At 36.7% G+C, this 16384-nt stretch overlaps 1 protein-coding gene across 1 annotated transcript in view; it reads left to right on the top strand.

Annotated features, from left to right (window-relative positions):
• Nucleotides 1-1757: 1757 nt before the first annotated feature.
• LOC145978552 (uncharacterized) overlaps nucleotides 1758-16384 on the top strand; it is a 52586-nt gene continuing 37959 nt past the window's right edge. The window contains exon 1 of the mRNA XM_083111236.1: nucleotides 1758-1886. The gene's annotated coding sequence lies outside the window, so the exon portion shown is untranslated. The remainder of the gene's footprint in view (nucleotides 1887-16384) is intronic.

The following is a 16384-nucleotide window of genomic DNA, read 5'->3' on the forward strand; positions in this document are numbered from 1 at the left end:
GAAGGACTAAAATTAAATGGTGTGACTCAGTTGTTAGCATATGCAGATGATGTAGACTTACTGGGGGATGATGTGAATACAATTAAGAATAATGCTAAATTATTTTTCATAACTGCTAGAGAGATAGGTTTGGAAGTTAACAAAGAGAAAACTAAATATATGCTTACAGGCCGAAACCAAGTGTTAGGTAATAATCAAAATCTAATTATTGATAACAACTCGTTTGAACCAGTTTCCAAATTCAAATACTTAGGAGTAATATTAACAAATGAAAATTATATTAAAGAGGAAATAAAAAGTAGGCTTAATTTAGGAAATGCATGTTACTTCTCTCTTCATAAACTTTTGTCTTCTCGTTTAATATCTAAGAAACTAAAAGTTAAAATATACAAAACAGTAATTTTGCCTGTAGTATTATATGGATGTGAAACTTGGTCCCTTACATTGAAAGAGGAACATAAATTGAGAGTATTTGAAAATAAGATCCGTAGGAAAAATTTTTGGACCTAAAAGGGATGAGGAGACAGGTGAGTGGAGAAGGTTACATAATTTAGAACTACATAATTTGTATTCATGTCCAGATATTATTAGAATAATTAAAGCAAGAAGACTTATGTGGGCAGTCCATGTGGCACGAATGGGAGAGAAAAGAGGAGTTTACAGGATTCTTGTTGGGAAACCTGATGGTAAGAGACCTGTAGGAAGGCCAAGACGAAGATGGAGGGACAACGTTGAGATGGACCTAAGGGAAATCGGTAGGGATGGAAAAGAGTATATAGAACTTGCTCAAGATAGGGAAAGATGGAAGGCCTGTGTTGCTGCAGCCATGAACCTTCGGGTTTAAGAAGGCTAGGGAGTTAGTTAGTTAGCCCATATTTAGACCTTTTCCTCTAGTAATAATAAAAATAATATCAATAATAATAAGTAAAATAATATCAATAATAATAAGAAAAATAGTATCAATAATAATAATAATAATAATAATAATAATAATAATAATAATAATAATAATAATAATAATAATAATAATAATAATAATAATAAAAGTTTTCATGACTCTGCCCCCCTCCTCCTCTGAGGAAAAATGAAATATTTTGCTGGCGTCCTTGCTATTCTGCCCTCATTTTACCCTCACTGCCAGTTCTAACGATGGAGTCATAAAAATTCAGCTAAGGAACGTTTATTATTATGCGTTCTCGAGAACATTGTAGATGGAGGAACAGAGGTAAAGAGGGGATGTTTCAGAAGAACCTCTCGCACCATGCCTAGTGTCGCCTGGCCTGTCTTACACATTGAAATTCAGGTTCTCCCTCTTCCATCATTTCGTTTCGAAAATCAGAAATATGAACAATACCAGAAGATTTCCCACTGACTACCGCGTTTATGACTTCCGATGACACGGTCGAACAAAGAAGAAGTATTGTGTAATCCCGATGCAGGTTATTCGGAGCCTGGGTGGAACATCATTAAGGCTGCCGTCGAAACAATGCGAGCAGGGATTCTTTTTCTTCTTCACACACAGAGACCGCGAAAAACAATCCCGCAGCTTCGGAATCATTTAACGCGGCGATTTAGGTCGAGACGTATGCGTGTTTGCGTGAAAAGCGCTTACGGTAAAGGCATGTTCTACTTGAAGATTTTTCTGCCGGTGGGGGAGGGAAGGGGGGCAATATTGTTATGTAGAGTAGCAGATCGTGCTCCGAGCAGGTTACGGTTGAGGAGCCATGGCGGACAACACGGGCCAACTTTGAGGGTGGTTGACTCCGCAGGTCGTCGAGGCGTTGGTTTTCTGCCGAGGAAGAACAGCCGCAGGGAAACAGTTTGCTTCAGGCTGCCTGCAGGGGAATTCTTGGTGACTTCTTAGCGTTAATAACAGAAGCAGCACGGTGAGTTTCGTTTACAACTTATGAGTAATTAATTTCAATTTCAGTTTGCTTCAGACTCACTGTCTTTCATGAGGCTTTGCTTTTTCTTTAAACAATAGTATTTAGAAATTAGTTAAAAGGGACTTCCTGCCTCATTCCCTGTGATTGACTTCCATTGACTTACTCATAATACTTCAAGCAATCATGCATGGCAGTATTCGTTCCAACAAATTAATAACAGTGTTCTCATTGCATTCTTATTTTGGGTCGCTTTTCGTCCATTTTTGGCTAATCGCGATGATGATTGTTAGTGATGGTATGGCATTGAAGTGGACATTCACAACATTACTGTCCAGGTCAAGACTCGAATCCGGAACCTCTGTGGCAAGAACCTGAGTCGACCACTAAAGGCTCTCAGCCACAGAGGTGGCTGGAACATGAAAGAATAGAGACTTGTGATAAAATAAATAATTGTTATTTGTGTGATTTTTCATTAGCTTTACAATATTTGCATTCTAGGCTTTATATAATTGTAATTGGGTCGATTTTTTACATTGGAAATGTTTCAAAATTTTCAGTAATACAAACTTTGGTCGTTTATATCATGAAAACTGATATTTCGTGCAGTCGTATGGTCAGAACTTTGGTACATGCTGCCTGTGTCTGTTCATAAAACTTTCAAGTGCTAATGTTTAAACCAATATTATATGTCACTAACATGTTACGTTTTCACTTTACCCATAATAGCTCTATTTCTGCACTATGGTGCATATAGCCTCTTCTTGGTTGCAAACCATAGATTAATATGACGTTAGGCATAATACGGTGTTAATTTTATCTCCCTTTCCCTCAGATTTGTTATTCGCAAAAACATACCCTGATCAGAGTCATTAATTAATATCTAGAAATCCCAGAATGGAGCGAATTGGAATGAAAATTTTAAAATTATATCTACATGGACGAGGCTTCATAATGCAGAAAATTATGTATGCAACATCTCCCCTAGTCCTTTTGGTATGTGCTATCAAAGTTATGGTTGTGCGACTTTTGAAACACTGTCTATATCATGCTAAGAATTCATGTTATGTATAACAACACATGTGAAACCGATTATTTCATTATGACCAACATAAGAGCCAAAGCTGACATTTCTTCTACACCCTACGTTATTAGGTAACACCGTAAGAAAATGATAAGGTGTAATTTCTGGTAGAAGGGCTAAGTGAGTGAGAAGCAGTGGGAACATCACCTGAGGAAGCTTTAGTTGAAGTCATGTGCTGATTCTAGCATTAACTTGTCTGTAATTCGAAATGTTCAGTTTCTTTTGTAGAAGGTGTGTGTTTTTCATATGTTTATTAAAATATTCTACACCTACGGTATTGCAATTCAAGTAGTTTGTTCGTTGGATACGGAGGGATACGTCCTGCTAATGATCTGAAAAGATATTGTATATAAGTGAATGTATGCTATTTATACATTATACACTATAATCAACTCGCCTCACCAATAATTGTATGTCTATGGGGTACGTTACTGTTTCCTTGAGTTTTGAGTCACTGAAAATTTCTGTACACAAATGCACAAATTCTCTAACATGGTTTGCCTATTATTGAAAGAAATCATCTCAACAAGCATAACAAAACAATGAAATAAGCTGAAAAAGATGCCTCCCATACCAAATAATACAGTTGTAAACCTGTTTACAGAAATAAGCACAACTTCAAGTTTTAGTTGCGACTCTTTCACGAATTGTGCGAAATTTCTCCAAGCTCTCCTTCATACGATCCATGGTTACTGATTGGAATCTTGGGAATTCGTTTGGCCATGTGGTATTTTATTTTGATACACATAGACAGATTTACTATTCTATAAAATAAAATTTACAGTTAATTCTTATTCTGTAGTACTTTACATCCATGGCATTTTATCACTTTACTTACAACAGTGTGGTTAGTTGTTAAGTCATATGACCAAGTTGTCTGTATACGGAAATGAAATTTGCATTTTTATACAGGGTGAGTCACCTAAAAAAAACACCTGAAATATTTCGTAAACAACAATAAATATTGAAAAACTGCTTTTGCAGATATATAGGTATGAGAGGGGCTCATGAAATTAATGGACACAATACGTTCAACTACGTAAGGAAATACGGTTTTCAACACAAACTTGTTTTTTCTTAAAATGGAAACCCCATTTAATTATCAGCTCATTTCAAAGTACGGAAAAATCATTAAGAATGGCGTTTGTTACATTTTAATACGCCAAGTGGTTCTCAAGTAATTGTAACGTGAAGTTGACGCTTGAAACAAAGATTCTCACAAGTTGATTCGTACGTCATAGCATACATATCTCCCTCTGACGTCATTCGTGTATCATAACAAACATATTACTCTTCTGCATACCACGCGTTGTGCGTTCCAACAACTGCGGGTTACAGTAAAATGTGTAGTTTGTATACATAAGTAATCTTTGACAAATTGTCTAAAAGATTCTGATAAATCTTTCTGAGTTAACAAATATTTGTACATTGAAAAGTATAAATTTTAAAAATTTCGCCTTGAGTTACATTCATAAAGGTTAGTACATTAACATCTAATTTTTTATTGGCGTTCATTCATTTACGTCATAATTTTTAGTACATCGGAACAATCAACTCTTCGCGTTTGTGGTGATGACAAAATTTTCAACTTTTATTCTTTGCACCTTAAATATTTTTCTTGCTTTCTTTCAAATTGATTTAACAAATTTATCAAATAAAACAAAGACCTAACAAAGTACACTGATTAACCAGACGTTTGTAGGTACGCCAGAACTGTTGCTAAGAAAATAGTATTTCCAAACTCTGAAAAGGCCGAGATGATACTTATCTATGGCGAGTGAAGAAAAAATGCAGCACAAGCGTGCAGGCTGTATGCACAACAGCATTTGCTGACAGGCATAGTGGGGATGCACCTTCTGCGCTCAACTTCAAGTTACACTTACTTGAGAACCACTTGACGTATTACAATGTAACAAAGGCCATTCTTAATGATGTTTTCAGTACTTTCAAATGAGCTGAAAATAAAATGGGGTTTCCATTTGCAAAAAACCAAGTTTGTGTTGAAAACCGTATTTCCTTACATAGTTGAACGTACTGTGTCCATTAATTTCATGAGCCGCTCTCATACCTACATATCTGCGAAAGCAGTTTTTCAATATTTATTGTTATTTACGAAATATTTCCGATGGTAATTTTAGGTGACTCACCCTGTATACTGTCATTTCAGACTACCTAATCTTATCATTGTAGTCTCAATAGTTTGTGAGATGTCAATTGATACCGATAAAATGTTATGTAAATACCTTTTATCAGCTTTCCTTACCACTAACCTTGCAATAAATTACAGAAATATAAAATTAAATTATAATATATAACGCGCGACATAGGTATATTAACAGCTTCAGATATTGATAGGTATGTTAGTAGTGCTTTTTTTGATTAACATAAATTAATCCGTTTCTATTGTTATTATCACAATTTAATTAGTTCACAAAATGTTTGATTTTTGTGTTAGAAATTGGACATAATTCCTCCTATTTTGTTGTTAGTAAGCTAAGACAAATACAGTCGAGAAACCCCTTAATTCTACCTTCATGAAAATTATTATATCACAATTTACTGTAAACATTTACAACTTAATCTTGATAAGCGAATAGAGAATTATCAAAATATGATTGGACTGTTGATATATGGTTCAAGGTAAAGATGCAGTTTTAAATTTATTTTAACAGTTTTGAGTATATTTGAATTTTAATGGTGAAAGTTGCTGCTGCAGTTGTTACACACACATGAACTTATGGGTGAAATTACTATAATAATAACTTCGCGTGTCTTGCAATTAACACCTTAGAATACAATGACATCATTAAAAATTTTGTGATTTCACAATTCACATTTTACTGCAATTTGTAAAACTATTTATTGGCGTAGTAACAGGGAGGATGACCGTGACACTTTCGTTCATAGAAAATATGATGTCAGATTCTGTTTACTATTTGACAAAGAAATCTCGTCCAAAATTTGCTTCTGTAAAATCATTTACCACTTTTCCTCACTTCTTCCTTAAATGTAATTGACAGTTTGTGGCTACGAATGTTCTCATAAACATATCTTTTAATTAGTATTTCTCCTATAAGACTACATTCCATCTTTCTTTGCATTGTCTTTTATGGGCAAACTGCCGACCTTCGTGTCGGAGTGGTTAGCACATCGCACTACGACGCCAGGGGCCCAGACTTCGCATCTCGGCCTGAGTGTCCCTTCATCAATTTCATGATATCATCAATCATCGTCATCTTCACGATTAGTCAAAAGTGGCAGCAAAACGAAGTAAAATAATCCAAATAAATCAATATATGAAATCTGAAAAATATACAAACAATTTGGAATATTTTGGTGCTTCCAACGTAGTAAACATTTAATTTTCAGATGACATGTCAATCTTATTTTTTAAAAGGTCATATGTCATATTGCATTCATTGGAAAATGAAAAACCAAACTGTTTTAAATGAAAGTAGATAGAATAATGGAGCTTTAGTATTTCTATCTCACTGACAGCATATAAACTGATATTATAACAAAAATGTTCAACATAAAGCCCATATTCAAGTTGTTAAAATATGAAAAACGTTGCATTGTATTATAGTGTTATAACATATGTTCATATAATGAGCACTATTGAATAAACTTTACTTTTGCTTTTCTTTTATGAACATTGTTATTGATAAACACTATTCAAGTTGATTTTAACTAAAATAATTAGAAATTGGATTCAATTCAATAAAAACATATTGTACGTACAGATAACTACTTTCAAGGTTTGAGGTTACAGATGAAAATCCCGTAGCTAGTCTGATTGAGGAAATTTTCCGTCGTTTTCTCACCCACTATAAGCAAATGCTGGTATAGGATCTTTAATGAAAATCTGCTACATCCTTACATCTTTCAATATCTTCTTACCTGCTACAGACAAAAATACTTTTACTAACAACATTTACCAATGACACTTCATACTAAATTTCTGCTTACCTTATATGGGGATTTAGATTTTCACGAGTGAAATGGTATTCTGCCTCTCCTCACGCTCAATTTCTAAGTCTACTATCCTCGTTTTGCTTTGCATTGTTCACTACAATAAAGACAAAAAAATCAAACAAAGCCAATTTATTTATGATTGAATGAAAAATTAAGAAGCGAAAGTATTGACTTCCTTTAAATTTTCTAGAGCACTGCAGCCAAGTGAGGACCATCAAACTTTTGTGCTAAGTTTTGTTGCAAACAGCAAAATTTTGGCGCTTTATGTTTTTGAAATTCGAAAAATCATTCGATCACAGCAATACCTATACAATTGATAAAGATACAGTTATGACATGATTTCATAACGAACCGGAATAGGGAGGGTATGGATCATCTTGCTTGATAAGAGAGTTATGGAGGTTAAGAAGCAAGGGCATCCGTGGCGGCGATTAGGGGAAGGCGTGTGAGGCAGTTGCAAGAACAATTCATGAAATATGAAAATTCAGTAGCATCGACAGTAGCACAATGAATTCTCGGGAAAGACACCTCCTATTTGTATGAGGAAATAAATATGTAGTTTGTATTTAATGTTTTCTTCATATAATTGTAATAATAATGAAAAGAGCAATGTGCACTAACCCTCCTAAAATGCGAGTGCAAATATATGCATGGTTTGTGAACCAACATGAAATGAACAGTGTGGCAGATGTCATTCCCCCAAATGGAAGAGTTTAATTGTCATACTGTATTGCAAGGACAGTATTTCTTTTTGTGCTTCATGGATCTTGGTCGTCTTAACCAAAGACGTTCCTTATGCTCATGGTGTAACGTTAATTTGCTGATATTGAGGAGGGAGGTGATCACATCACGTGAAAAAAGATAGAGACAACATACCAGTGATCTTGAAGTTGCAAAAAGTGATATACGCCTGTGATCATTTTAATTCAGTGTCCGATTTGTTCCACTTTAATTATTTCAATTAGACATAACGTTTCGCTCCGGTCTTTAATTGACGTTATGTAACTTTGTAATGCTACAATTCCGTCCACTGACCAAGCAAAGACAGCTGATGATGATAACGTTGTGTGTCGTATCACACGATGAGTTCAAGACAGCCACAAAGGTATTTGTGGGGAACAGGCTCAGGCAGTTCTTTCAACACGCTACGAGCACAATTAATCAATTTTCCTGAAGATTTTCTGAATCACTGCCATAATTACGTATATATCTGAGAAATTTGTCCTGTAAAAGAAGGAGACATAATATTTGCGAATGAGTGTACCGGAAATTTAAAAATCGCATGACGTAACAGGTGATTATACATTCTTAACATGTGACTTGTATTTTAGGATGCTTTAAGGAATTTATATCAAGTTTTCAATGACGCTATCAGGAAAGATTTCTGTAGGAGTTTTCACAGGGTTCTGGACATATAAAGAGTTATATATTTTCGCGGAATGGATATTACCCAATTTCCAACCCACCGTCGAATCTCCATTCAAAACTATGCTCCTATTGCTATTTTAGGTGTGAGTGCACCTATAAATAAAATATCAATCTTTCAATTATAGTTTATAATTAATTAATTTTATTTTTTCATAATTTTCATACCTTTAAGTCATCTAGTGCAAACAACAAAAAAGCATATGAAATTTGAATGAATATAATAATACGAGTAAGCACCTTCTAAAATGTAATTATTGTTTACAGACTTTCGAGAACGAGACGGGTATTTTTAACCCGAAACGAGAAAGGGAACAAGACATTTTCAACTCTAGATAGGACTATGAATGGGGCAGGATTCTGTGCCAACATCATCCCCAATAAGAATGATTGATCCATCGGAATTTTTCGTCAGGAATTAGCGAGAGAGGATGGAGAGAGCAGGACTTTTTTTTCATTTTCTCGCAATTGTTTGTGGTTTTCACTTCTGCGAAAATATTCACCAAATCTTTTGATAGGAGTTCCACCGTTTCGATGTAAATATTGCGATATTAGATAAAAGTTTACCCAGAAAAATAAGTTTTCATGATTTTTGTTAGTACTAATATTAAAGGGTATTTCTATAGGTTTAACCCCCCCCCCCCCCCCGCCTTTCGGCACACACTGCTTTCTTCCTTGAGAAGCATGATTCCTGGTTTGATAATCGGATTCAACTTTCAACTCTAGGTACAGTCACGATTAGTCTCTCTGTGCAAAGCAAACCCGAAACATCCTTGAGAAGCAGGTACTTGTATTAATCCTAAATTAATATTTTCATACTAATCACACAAGGGCTGCATTGATCGATAGGATTAAGCCTGGCCGAAACACTCCAGAAATAATAATTATAATAATAATGCATGAACATTTGTCAACATTTAAATTACATATATCATTCTTTTCCACAGATACGCGCACCACATACACACATGCCTGTGATAATACCCTTAAAAACAGTAAAGATTTACCAACCACTTCTGATAAAATGTTCAAATTTTGTTACACAGCACTTTTCATAGAATTATCTTTCAGCTTCCTAGTTTTACTTCAGTAAATCTTGGCAAATTCTTGGGTGGTGCTGGTGCATTCAATGAAGGTCACTTCGCATTGCTTGTCCCTTTCCTTGCTTTATCACTTTCTCTCGATCGGAATTAACATTACAAATGAACTACCATAAATAAACCAAGCCAAAATAATTTGCTGGAAAGGTGTACAAGACCATAGGTAAACCAAGACTATGAAGTTCCACCATAAGTCAAACCTTTTATTTTCCATCACCGTACATGGTTCCAAGAACTATACTCTTGTTCTGTTAGCAATGCAATATTAATCAGGTGATATGTCCAAACGGTAGATTAATGACAGGCAAGGAGTCTCGCCTTGTACATAAGCTCGATTCTTCTTTGCCAGTACGCAGCTGCAGTTACAACGTTCTGTTTCACACAAGATCATTTCGTGATTGCAAATTCGTTCACGAATCACACAAGTGTGCTCTGCGTCTTTCCAATTACCGTGTAGAATAACAGGGTTACACGAATGGACGTTGCAGCAATGTGCTTTGAAGCTTATTAATTTCTTGGATAAACCTTTTCTTACACGTCAACTGCCATGAAACTTTAATTAGTAACTTTGAAAGAACTTAAACTTTAAAACGCATCACCTTTGCTGATAAATGTAACGGAATTGTACAGTTACTTTCTATAACGCTAAATTTGAGAATTCTTTGTAGATTTATTTGTTCACTATGCCTGCTAGAGTGTTGGCTTCTTCAGGTGCTAACTTTAGAGCATGCAATTCGTTATTCTAAATTGCTCATACACTTTAGAACATACTAATATATTTAAATTTTTAGTATGGTTAATTTTGGCTTGTCCTGTACAGTTACTGAAGTTGTAACCTCCCTTTTCCCAGCTACCCCCCCCCCCCCACCTCCAAAGAAGAACAATAAATGCACGAAAAAGATGACAAAATATAGTGATGGCTCATAAAAAAGGATAATCACTTCTTCAGATCATAATACTAATATAACCGTTGACAGTGATAGGTATTCTGTGCTGTTGAAATGAATTCTCATCAGTTTCACTGTGGTGCACTACTGAAAAAAAACTGAAAAGGGAGAGAGAGAGAGAGAGAGAGAGAGAGAGAGAGAGAGTCTCATACTGCAAATGATATGTATTATGTTTTATGAAAAGTGTCGATTTATATCGAAATCAAGTATATTTTCTCATTTTTTAAAAAATAAAAGTAGGCTACATTTTTACGTGAAATAAGTATGTTTGAAAAGAATAGAGCAAAAATTACTGGAAGTCATTAGTTATACCGTGCTAATTATAAATAGTCTGTGAATATAATTTCTATCAAAGTAAAGTCTTCAACAGAAAATAACTGTAGAAATAACTTACAATAACTTTACCTAATACACTTATTACAAAGACACTTTTTTCTATGGGAATTAAAATACGCGAATTTATCCTTGAATGTAGGAATTTCACGTACTACCTCACACTTTCATAAACCACGCAAGGTCGGACATTTATATTCACTCCTTACGGTAGAACACTTCATTAAACTGCCGTCGACAATGTGCAGAAAATTTTATTTTCTTTGTTTCTATTTGGTTTATTTTACGTAGCTAGTCTATATTTCTAGGTAAAATCGCGAGGGTGAAGATGAATGATGGTCTTACACTTACACAGAAATCGGATCTGCAACCCGTAACTTACGCCACAGTTATTGCATTAGAGAGAGAGCTTGATGGTTTCTGAATATTTTGAAGCCTGAATAACATTTAAGCTTCATTAGTTAAAGTGCACACATATTGTATACTTATTCCAGTTTACATGGTTAATAATTAATGTCGAAATTACAAGTGATACACAGGTAATAGAATATACTCAGTTGTATGTATTGCTCTTCATCAGGATATCATACTTGAATAGGATGAAGAACCTTTTTTATATTCTTGTAAAACTCTCTCCATCACAGGAAATGTGCAGATGAGGCTTATTAAGTAGTACACGCAAGAAGTGGTGTGCTTTAATAAGTGAAATAACCAGAATATATCAACAGATGGCATATTGTTATTAAGTCTCATAATATATCGTTATCACAGTATAAACATGTTAAAAATTCACATGATTAAAAGTTTACCATGTTAATGATTGTTCCATAGTTGTACGTACAACTTGATTTCATTTGATTTGTTATGTAGCGTAGACTCCCACTCTTGGCTAATATTTATTGTTTTTTTAAAATTTGAAATTTGTTAAAATTTAATTGTACGGCTGTAAAAGTAAAAAAAAAATCAATGCCAAGTTAGGCTTGTTCAAAAGTAAACTGTTTTACTTATGAACAGCATTTTCGTTCTTCGTGAATTGAAAAGGTGCATCCAGATAACCTACAAAGTTCATAACCATAACACGTGCAATATCTCTCCACGCTTTCTCCCTTCCTTGCTACATGAACTGGCTAACCTTACAGGCATCCTCAAAGTATGCATAGTGACAAAAAAGTCTGCATTCTCCTCTAAGAAACCAAGAATGTCTGCAGCGTCTCAGTGAGAATGACCCATTTCCTCTTCCTGCTGGTCTCGCCTACAAAGGTTCCGAGCTGGATTCGACCTGTTCATAAGTTGTTTTTTTTTTGAGCATGCGTGTATGCGTCTTCATAATTTCAACTAAATATCGTTCATCTTCATGATCTCAATTGGTCTATGAGGAAGAAAATATAGGCAAAATAAGAAAAATTACAAAATACTCTTCATATTATTACATGTCTGGCAAAATTAACGATATGTAGTACACGAGGTATCTGTATATGGTCCTGGAAGACGTAAATTGGATTCGCCAAAATATATAAAGTAGCTGAACTGAATTAAACATACCCTATTCTCTGAAGTAGTGGGGAATAGTTTTTATTACCATTCTACGAAATAATTTTTTTCTTCTTGTAAGAATCAAAATAGGAAATTTGAAATACTTCTCTAAAGCAATTTTTCCAAGGTTTTAGAATAGGAACCCCCCCCGCCTCTCTCTCTCTCTCTTCATTTATAGAACCATCACATCTCCCAGCTATCCTCAACCCTCCCCCCAATAATTTCCACTTCAAAAAGTAAGCTAATTTTTACCCGACAGTTCTTTTCCAGATATAAATTTGATAGACACTTGGATGATCTTTAATTTAAAACAAACAAAACTTCAATTACCTAGGTCTGAGTTGTAATATCCAAATCAATATGCATTATTTCTTACAGACGTGACTTAGTAAATAAGTAAACCGAGGCCTGGCAATCCGAGTTCAAGAGAAAAAATTTTGCCTACATGTCAATAGCAACAAAATTTCTCATGCTTTTCTTCAAAGATATTGTTTTACACTCATCTATCTTATGACAGCAGCAACTTCTGTGACACATTCGGTCCACATTTTTGCCCCACGAGGTCGTGTACCCAATCTGCAGTTCATTCTGTTGGAACCTAAGCAACCTTTTCCCTTGTTTTTCTTCATATTTACGTCACGCAACGGTTCATGGCTACGTTACCACCAGCATATGCAACAGCATATTCGGAGATACTCAGCAAATAAGAGTTCTGAATGATATATGATCTCTGGCGGAAAACTGAAGCTGGTTTCCACTCAGCAAATCTAACATTGATATCTTTATACAGGGTGTCTACAAGAGAACTCCGGGGTTTTAAACAATGATAGCGCGCAAACGGTATTATGTAACTCAGGTTAGTTAATTACTTTGAAATCAGTAGTTCATCAAGTTTTATTCACGTCGTTTGGAGTTTAATCCAACAAAGGTTGGCAACGCTGCTCAGCGTTAACCTTGAAGTGGCCGATCAACCAAGCCCGAGCGGGATTCGAACCCGGGACCTTTGGCGTCGCAGCGCGATTTGGCAACCACTCGGCCACAGGGTCCGGCGATATGGCTTGTAGAAACTGGATCTGTTATTACTGCACAGCGAAACTTCCGACGCGATTATGGTGGTGTATAGCCTTCGGACAAAACCATTCATCAATGGCTTAAAGCGTTTAAGGAAACTGGAAGTGTGGATTGGAAGGAAAGGGCCTATTCCATGGCTTCCAAGAAGTCCGGACCTTACTCCCTTACACTTTTTCCTATGTGGACATGTGAAGAACATGGTTTATGCGGAGAAAATTCAAGATGTCAACCATCTAAGGCAAAGAATTGTCGCTTCTGTGGCAACCATCACCCCAGACATGCTGGCCAGGACGTCGCAAGAAGTCGATTATCGTTTGGATGTGTGCCATGCTACAAACGGGACACATGTTGAAATTTATTATATTGTAAACAAAACTTGATAACATTACTATGTATTTACTTTTCCCTGAGTTTCAGTTTTTAATAAAATATTTAGCTTCAAAATCCCGGAGTTCGTGTATAGATACCCTGTATTTTCCACATACACGTCGCCTGTCTCCGAACGCCTTATGTGGTCGAATTTTCATCTCGCCATCAAAGTTTCCCGGGTTCGAGTAGTGGCCTGGTTATGAGTGTTCATTATGAGTGTCCCTTTCATCTCATCATCACTTATTCTTGTGGTCGCTATTAGCCAAATGTGACACAAAGGCGACGTAAAATAACATAAAATACAAACAATACTTGCTAGTTCACGAGCGTCAAGATCGCTGTGGACAGATGGAACACATCCTCGCATTAAATAGGAATTGATTGTTTGATTTGGTGTTTTAAGTCCACTTTGTGTACAGTAAGGCTAATCGGGACTGGACCTACAATTTAATGTGGGATCCAGACCACTATGAGCCTCCACCGGGTATCGAAGCCGGGACCCCTTGATTACAAGGCGACGACGCTACCACTGTGCTATCGCGAGGCCCTAAGTAGGAATTGCCTTAGTTAATAGGCATATGACATACATGGAGCTGTAACTAAAACTGTAAAACCAGGGTCATGTATACATGTAAACACTACGACAATACAGAGCTTTAATTCTTATGACGCGATTTCCTAGATGCCCTGGGTATGGGACAGGAGTTGCGAGAAACGTTGGCCAGAGTGGGCCTTTGCTCACATCAAATCAAAGTGCCTTACCTGCTGGCCCAACTTGTCAAAATATAATAGGCAAAATTCGTGACAAAAATTAATTGAAAGTGCATAGATAATAGTGAATGTGGTGGGAATCGTTCTGAGATTCAAATTCAGGATCTCTGGTTTCTAATGTCTTCATTGTGGTGGTCTGAACCAAACATCTAACACATTTGTAAATGCAGAATTTTAATTTGCATAATTGGTTTCTACTACAAGATTTAAACTTCCTTTTATTGGATAATAAATCTTTGTGTGAATCATGTAATGGCAATGTCAATATTACGAAAATACACAATTTTTAGTTGAAGATGTGTCCCACCCAAATATTTGACAGACATCCAGTGTCCCACTCACAACAGAAAGTCTGCCACCGCCAATTGTATGGAGTTAGTGAGTGTCCATAGACTTAATATACATAAGAAAAGAGGAGTGCTTCTCTAAATACGCGAACAATAAACATTACACAAATATCAGATGTCTGTCAACAAATCATACGAATTTCAAGAAGTGCTCAAATCTGAAAGATAATTTGTCCATAACACCTCCGTGAGCCCTACTGACACAAATATCAATGTGGTCCCTGTGGACTACATCACCACTTCTCGGTCGGGACTACAAGGAGAGTGACGCAAAAAGGCCAACTTCAATTTTCTTAAACCAGCCAATGTTAATGCTACTCTGTGAGTGGTAGTTTGTGGTGAAAGTGCCAAGCAGAATCTTGTCGTTTCCTTCGCTTGGAGCCGACCTCCTTGGCAGAGTGGCATGGGTGCCCTTCATCATATTCATCATATCATCACTCATATTCAACTTTGCAATTGGCCAAAAGTGGAAGAAAATCGAAGTAAAATAAACCAAATCAATCAATCAATCAATTTTCGCTTGGAGTAGATAACTGGCTCCAAACTTTTGACATGGAACATGGTTACCTGGTTCCAAGGTTCCAAGTGAGAACACGGAATGTAGGTTGTATTTTCCGGAGATGGAACTGATTAATTCTCGCAACGTCATCAGGCATCTCTGGGGCACTTGGCAGTCGACCATGAGGGTCGTTCTCGACACTACCGCACTTTTCGAAGCATTATTGCCAGATATGAAGATTTATTCTCCAATTGGGTCTCCCCGATGGCGCAGTGATAGCGTCGTCGTCTCGTAATCAAGGGGTCCCGGGTTCGATACCCGGTGGAGACTCATAGTGGTTCGGATCCCACTTAAAACTGTAGGTTCAGTCCCGATTAGCCTTACTGTGCATAACGTGGACTTAAAACACCATCTCAATAAACAATTATTCTCCAATTGTGCTCTGAGTAGCACTAGATAATATCTCTCCCTCGGACACCCTGATTATGAGTTACTGGTGCAACAGAATAGCCCCGTCCAGTTCGCTGCACTTCTTGACTCTCTCTGCACTCGCGCGTCTAATTGGTTACACGGTGCAACGCCGACTTCGTTGATTCGGTGTCAAGTAGCGTATTTGCTGTCTGCGGCGTTCTGGAGCGGTGTAATGTGTGATATATGGTCACATGATGCGTGCTAACTAATCAAATAAACGTTTAAAGCAGCAGACAGGCATTTGTTGAATCCTCTGAACTTGAACACCGCTATTCGTCTACTTGGTCGAACGTCATTGACTTGCACCAGCCTGACACCGGGATACACCTGCACTACCCAGTATCCAAAAGTGCAGCGAACTAGACGGGGCTAATAGGATCCTACTTTTCAGTTCTTACGGCGGGCGCTGTAGAAGCTGGCAAGCGAAGTGGGGAGCAGGTAAGAGACCAATCCAGGGCGATAAGAAACGCAGCAGCCAGTGGAAGGAGATACACGTAGTACTTATTTCCGCCACGTCGTATCTCTCGGCGCCACCGCTGTTGTCTGGTTGGTCTGCGCCGAATTCCCCGTTCCCCA

This window comes from Lepisma saccharinum, chromosome 25, assembly GCF_977018435.1.
Source record: "Lepisma saccharinum chromosome 25, izLepSacc3.1, whole genome shotgun sequence".
In the NCBI taxonomy this organism is placed as follows: Eukaryota; Metazoa; Arthropoda; class Insecta; order Zygentoma; family Lepismatidae; genus Lepisma; species Lepisma saccharinum.